We start from the raw sequence: 7,247 nt of genomic DNA, 5'->3' as shown, positions 1-7,247 counted from the left end.
ACAAAGCCACCACTAGGCGACATGGTTCCTTTATGCTAGTTAGGAGATAACACTCCATCCCATGGGAAGATATAATACCAAGACTGGATACAAAGCTTGGCTGAATTCTCACCCCCTTTTTCATCCTTAACGTGGTACCCTTGTTCAGCTTTAAAGTGCACAATAATATGTGGTTTCCAGACTAGAATTCTAAAAACCATTGCTTTATTTATTTTATCTATCTATCTATCTATCTATCTATCTATCTATCTATCTATCTATCTATCTATCTATCTATCTATCAAGAACACAGCCAGTGGCACAAGAAAGCAATGTATCCTGTGTAAACTCTTGTTAGCAAGCAGAGCTTAGGAAACATGGGAGCTCAGCAAATCCTACACAATGCCATCCTGACCAAGAAATGGACTGTCTTAATCAACTCTTAAGTGAGGAGGAATTGAAGTTTTATTTGAACCACACACATGACCTATAAGTTATTCTGTATTAGTTTATAGCTAAATACATATTGTTCCTAACCCCTTCACATTATTTAGTCATTTTTGCTGATCAATTTTGTTTATAAATAATTTTAAAATTATCATATTTTAGAAGTTTTAGAAGATAGAAGATACAGTTTTAGAATACGAAAAAATTATGAAGATAGTTTAAACAGTTTCCATATACTCCACATCCAGTTTCACTATTATTAACATCTGATAATGTTAATTCATATATCAGGACCCACAAAATGGAGACCACTCCAGTGGCAAGGTCCACATCACAAAACTAGACCTAAGTCAGTCTGCATTTATATAAAACACCTGTTATGATCCTTCACTTCAGCTGTAGCTAGTTTACCTTGCCCTAGAAAAATAGCACCTGATAGCCTTTAAGGAAATCCCCAACCTCTTAGCCAATCATGTCCTGTTTCCCTACTGAGAATTCTAAGGTTCTAAAAATTTACTCTTGTTCCAAATCCCTTGGGAAGAGTACTCCACTTCTTGTGAGGCACTGTATTTCCCCAATCTATGGATTGTCTTTCCTTGAATAATGGAAATCAAACTCATTGCTAGATTGTTTTAATCTTGTCATTTGACAGTTTGGCAACAAGATGGAATCTGAAGACAGCTGCTGAAGCTTCTGGGATGGCTCCTAGATGCAGGTGAAGGTACCTACAGAGCTCTTTCGTTGTACTGCCTCATCGGCCACTCTCAAGCTTCTCTTGAATTGGGCTTCCCTTGTTTTGCTTTCTGAGCCTTTTACGGTATGAGAAACTCCAGATCTTTCACAGTGAGATTTAATGGACCATAACTTTTGGGTTTGTGGCTGACCTCGTCTACAAGGTAAGCATATGTAGCGTAAGCTGCATATAAGTGAACCCACTCAGTTCACATCCGTATTGTTTAAGAATCACCTCTAATTACTAACAGAAACATGTTGAAATATCACACGATAATAGTTAATATCACACGATAATAGTTCTCTTTTCAGTTGTATGAATTTTTGTTTGTCGTGTACTTTAATGCTCTGTTATTAGATGCATAAATGTTTAATGTTTAGAAATTTTACATCTTCTTGAGAATTGAACTTTTAACAATTATATAAGGCCAAACTTTATTCCTAATATTTTTTCTTGCTTTGAAGACTGTTTTTCTCTAAAATGAATATATATAATCCAGTTATCTTTTGGTTAGTAGTAGTATGGTATATCTTTTCCTGTCCTTTTACTTTTAACTCATCAGAGACTTTATATTTAAAGTTTTTTTTTTTTATTAAAATAGTGATTTAAACTTTTACAGTGGTGACTTCTACTTTTACTCTTGGTTTAGTACTGATAGAATTAATCTGATTAATCATCTCGGAAGGACTGTACATGTTAATGATACACTTGTGGATTCTCTTGTGGAAATGATCTCAGATCTTAGAACCTTTATCACAAGTAATCTGTCTAGTTATTCTCAGAACTTTGGTAGGCATCTAAACTGGACCTTTCACTTTGAGATTCCTTTCCTTTGTGCTGCTTATCAAATCAGTATACCCTTTCTCCTGGACATGTTCTATTAGGTAATAGGAACTGAGCTAAATAGTATTGGCTAGGATTTTGCTGTGTGTCATATTTGCTTAGCTGTAGAAACCAAAGGCCACAAATCTCTCTATTGTCCTTGCTCTTATTTTCCCTGTGGACTTTGATCATTCCAAACTGATCCTCCCTAGAGACGAGAGAGAGAGAGAGAGAGAGACAGAGAGAGACAGAGAGAGACAGAGAGAGACATTGTTATTATTAGTGTGATGGTAATGTGTGGCAGATGGAAGTATGTATTCTTGTGATTAAATCTCCATGTTTTAGTGGGCCTTTGTTGCTGGGCTGTGACTTTCACTTAGATGGAACAGGAAGGAGATCGGGCACTGGAGTCAGAATTGCCCTTCCCTAGTGTGGAATAGGGTCTGGTAAAGTCTTTTCCCTGGAGAGTAGAATTTTGTTATAGAGAACATTGTGGTGTGTTTCGTAATGGTTTCTTTTTTCCTTCCCCTGCCTAGGCCACAAGGGGCTCTTTCTTGCCTCTTCATTATGAGAAGCTGGTGGGTTCCTGTAAAATTATGAGGCCATCCTAAGACTGCAGTCCCCAGGAGTTTGTCACTCTCAATTTTGTCAATTCAGCCTCCATCATTTCATCACAATTACCACTTAAGTTCTTATTCATGCCTCCAGCAGCTTCTACTTTAGCTAACATGATCTTGGATCTTAATTGTGACTCTCTAGATTTGCTTATCTTTCCAGATTTCAGGGTGTTGTCTTGACTCGCAATCTCTGTTCTCTAGCAGGGTAGAAAAAAATTGTTGATTTTCAGGGTTTCTTTTTTTTTTTTTAAGCTTTTTCTTATATAAGATTGGATTGATAACTTCCATGCTTTTAACATGTCAGAGCTAAAATCAATTTTTTCTTTTTCTTTTTTTTTAATAGGCAATTATGGATAAGTATCTGAACCAGGTACACTACATGTAAGGTTTAATGTTCAAACTTTATGGTCACTCATCATTCCTTTGTTTTACAATAAACCATCTCTGAACTTGAGGCTCTGGGGTGTACCAAACCAGCTGCAAATACGGCCCAGTCACTGCTGAACTTATGAGTCCAGTGGGAGAAAAATAAAGTAGAGTATCACTTTCTAGAGTATCACTTTCTAGAGAAAGTGACAATTTAGTTGAGACCTGATCATTGATAAGGAATTTTTTTAGCAAAGAAGATAGAGTATTCCAAAGTGGTGGAGATTATTGTATTAAAAAGCACGAAGCAGAGAGTGGGTATGATGCTGTTATGGCTATAATACACAGAAATGAAACAAGAGGAGGGAAAAGCAGATAGGTAGCACACATATAAAATGTGGTAATAAGAATTGTGTCTGTCTTGGTGTTCTATGCATCAGTAGTAAGGTTTTAAGATGAAAAATATGACTCAGTGGCCATACATGACTAATTTCTTGTTTGTGACTTTAGAAAATAATTTTCTATCCCAATTGTAAAAACTTTCGTACCATTAAAGATATCATAATACTACATAAATGATGGCTTTTTCAGGTTTTCTGAATCAAATGAACTAATGGTTGGGATAGCACTTTTTAAAATGTGAAGAGTTTGCGTATAGGATTGGTCTATTATTGTCACATATTTCTAAGGTTTGTGCTACTCATATATTATTTTCTTCACAAGTATGATAAAGTAGTATGATGAGGGATTAAGAGGAGAGAGAAGATGGTAACTACCAGTAGCTCGTTTCTTCAAGAGGTCAGTCCACTCTGCTATGATTTTACATAGGTCCCTGCTATTATAATTTGGGTCAGTTCTACACAGTGTTTCCCAAAGTTAATGTGTTTTGGATTGAAATTAGATGTCAAGATCCCTGAAATTTTGGGAACACTTAGTCATATGTGGACTTATTGAGAAAAAGGAGTCAACAGGATGTGCTAATGGACTGAGTATAAGTTATAAGAGACAAGAAAGGGACTGATAAATGCACTTGTAATTTACTAAAATTTGGAACACAGGACAAGGGAAATTCAGTTTGGGGTATGTTAAGTTCGAGATGTCATTAGAAATAAACAGGAATGCCATGTAAATAATTTTTCTACCCTAGTCTAAAGTTCATGGGTGAGGTTATTTACATTTGGTAGTTATAAAACTGTAGGTGATGTTTAAAGCCAAAAGAACTGGATAAGACCATCTAAAGAGAAAATACAGACAGAAAACTGATTGGGCTCAAGAACCAAACTCTGGGGCATGCCAAAACTTAGAGACCAGGACAAGGTGAAGTTTTCTACAAAGGATCCTAAGGAGGAATGGCCAACCAGGAGGGAAAACAACAAGAACGAAAAATATAATGTCTCTTGAAAGCAAATGGAGTATTATTTTAAGAAAGAAGAGATAATCAATGGTCAAATACAAAAATGCAAGTAAGATGATCTTGCAGAGATCACATTAAGTGAGATAATAGGGTCAAAACTTGATTTGATTTGAGTGATGTAAAGAGAAAATGGTAAGAGAAGAAGTACAGCTATGACTTTCAAATGCTAAGAGTGATGATGGTGAGTAAGACAGTAAGACATTCTAAAAATATATATAATTATAGAATTACATATAAGTACATTAATGTATATAAATATATAATATACTCAAAATGTTTATATAGAATGCATATACATATAAGTTTTACATATGCAATTATATATATGTATATATATACAATATACATTCTTATACAGGCAACACATACCATAATTAGAAGTACATGTGACATCTATATGGAAAAATAAACTTAAAATATTTTAGTATAAAGTAGCATTAAATGATTGTTTTCATCTTTGATATCATAAACCTCTTGAATCAGCATTTATATGCAATTTCTAATTTTTTTCCCCACTCTAAGGTATAGGAGAGGAAGAATTATTCATGACCTCATGCCCTGCCTTGTATTTTTGGATTAGTGACATAAGATCACAGTTAAGTTACACCAACCAAAGAAAAAGCTTGATATTCCCTTTAGAAATTTAAATTATCAAAAAACTAAACAGTAAAACTTAAACTTTTCTCTAAATGCATAGCGAGATCTTGCTTAAACTTTTTTTTTTCTTTTTTAGGCGAGGAAACACTTGGTTGACCTCACAGATTGCAAGGACCTTATCAGCTTACAATCCCTTATTTTTTATTTTTTATGTCTACAGCACCTGGTCTTCCTAGGTGGTCTCTCATGCAAGTACTAACCAGGCCCAACCCTGCTTAGCTTCTGAGATCAAATGGGATGGGGCATGTTCAGGGCAGTATGTCCATAGACAATCTTGCTTAAGCTTAAACAGAAACGGCTCTGTAAATTTTTCTAGATCTTCCCATTTTTCTCTTTGACATGATTTTGAATTTGTAAAAATTAGAAATTTTGGATACATGTACTCAAAAAATTACATTGGGTAATTTCTATTCTAGCTTATTTCTGCAGAAAAACCTCCACATTTTTTTGTCTCTTAAATTTCTACTAGTTTCCAATTTAATAGACCAAATAGAGTACTTCTCTTGACTAGAAGGCCATTGATTGACAAAATATTGTGAGATCTGTTTTTCACTTGTAATTAAACAATATTATAGATCCCTTATTTATTTATATTGACAATCCCTAACAAACCCTGCCTGAATACAAATCTTACCTGACCTATCATTAACAATATTGATTCTTCTTTACATCATGTATAGATTATGTTTCCACACAGCTGGAATCTTGTATGATTTCCCCAGAGATGTCACAATGGTTTCTAGAAAGTAAGCCATTTCTTTCATAAAAAATTAAGGCTCAAAATTGCAGTAACTCAGGCTAATATGCTGTATATTCAGCAAAAGATCTATAGTAATACATGTGCAATGAATTGAAGTGGTAGATCAACTCTTATAGCTGATTATTCCCTGAGATTTGGTATCTGAAACTTTATTATTCATGTCTAGTTTCAGGGACTTAAAACTTAGCTCTTCTATTTTGAGGGCCCAGTGATGTGGTGCTTTACAATTTTCAAATGACTTTTATGTACCTTGAATCATTTGCAATATACATGTTAGAAAGATGTATAAATTAGTTTAGGCTCTTATAGCCTAGTTCATAACTCTATAATTATGAAACAAAACTCAGAAGTGTATTGGAAATTATTCTTACATATCATTGGAAATAAATATTTAATATGTTTCTAGTATCGATATAAGAGAAAATAGTTCACATATTGAATATTTGCAGTTTCAACAGGGTGTTTGTAGTTTCAATGTTAGATATAAGTGAAAAATTTAACCTCATCATGGGCAGATCACTTAAGTTTTTATATGTTGGTCTAGCTACATTATTACATTGTCGCTTGAAGTTCACTGATGACATTAGCAAATCTTAAGAGAGTAAAGCATCTATATCCTAGAATCATGTGCAAGTAAACATTTTTTTTTTGTGCATGCGAAATTGGAAAAAAATAAAGCATTTTCTGGGAATTTCTGCTAGATTATGAGTTCATGATAGCCGATATATTTATTTGTTATTGAATGTAATGAGGGTTAATACTGAATCAGGCTCTGGAAACACAAATTGACTGAGTCTCATATTTAGAGTTGGACAGCTATCTAGTGGAGAAAGCAGACTCATAAGTTGTGAATGCAGCATTCAGGTTACCTTCAAAGAGCGTCGAGGAAAGTGCTAAGAAAGCGGAAGAGAGGGAAGTAACACTGAGCAGGGGCATGTGGAAAGACTTCCAGACAGGGTGATACTTAGATTGGATCTCCCTCTAGCACCTCCCCTTAGAATATTCTCAGAATATCAGTTATGTCATACCTAGGGAATGTCAAATGCCAAAACTGACATTACAATATCCCTCTATTTTAGTACTCTAAAAGGATGTTCACTATTTGGGAGCTTTGCCAAAAGGCACATGACCATAGAATAGCTTTCTTGGAAAATTTATGGTTACTTTGGAGTCACGTTTTTAAGGCTTTTTATCTTGCTGACTTCTTTCCCATCTTAACAATTTCTATTGTTTGGGAAAGTATTTTAAGGTACAGAATTGCACTTACTCATGGCTACTACTCACTGAGCTCTCAAGGCTTACTTTTCTGATTTACTTTCTGTTATTAACTGGACCAGTTACGGTGCGGGCAGTTTTAGAATCACCTAGAATAGACTATGTCCCATGAAACAGTACTCTTTTGAATGAGCAGGATCTGATTAAAACAATTTTCTTTGACAAAAGTCTCATAAT

The 7,247-nt window shown here is 34.6% G+C and overlaps 1 pseudogene; it reads right to left on the bottom strand.

Moving 5' to 3' along the window:
* Positions 1-5,186: 5,186 nt before the first annotated feature.
* LOC111731644 lies at positions 5,187-5,305 on the bottom strand (annotated as a pseudogene).
* Positions 5,306-7,247: the final 1,942 nt, after the last annotated feature.

This window comes from Pteropus vampyrus, unplaced genomic scaffold, assembly GCF_000151845.1.
Source record: "Pteropus vampyrus isolate Shadow unplaced genomic scaffold, Pvam_2.0 Scaffold389, whole genome shotgun sequence".
Taxonomy (NCBI): Eukaryota; Metazoa; Chordata; class Mammalia; order Chiroptera; family Pteropodidae; genus Pteropus; species Pteropus vampyrus.
The sequence above is the reverse complement of the archived record's forward strand: the minus strand, read 5'-3'. Positions and strand labels throughout refer to the sequence as shown.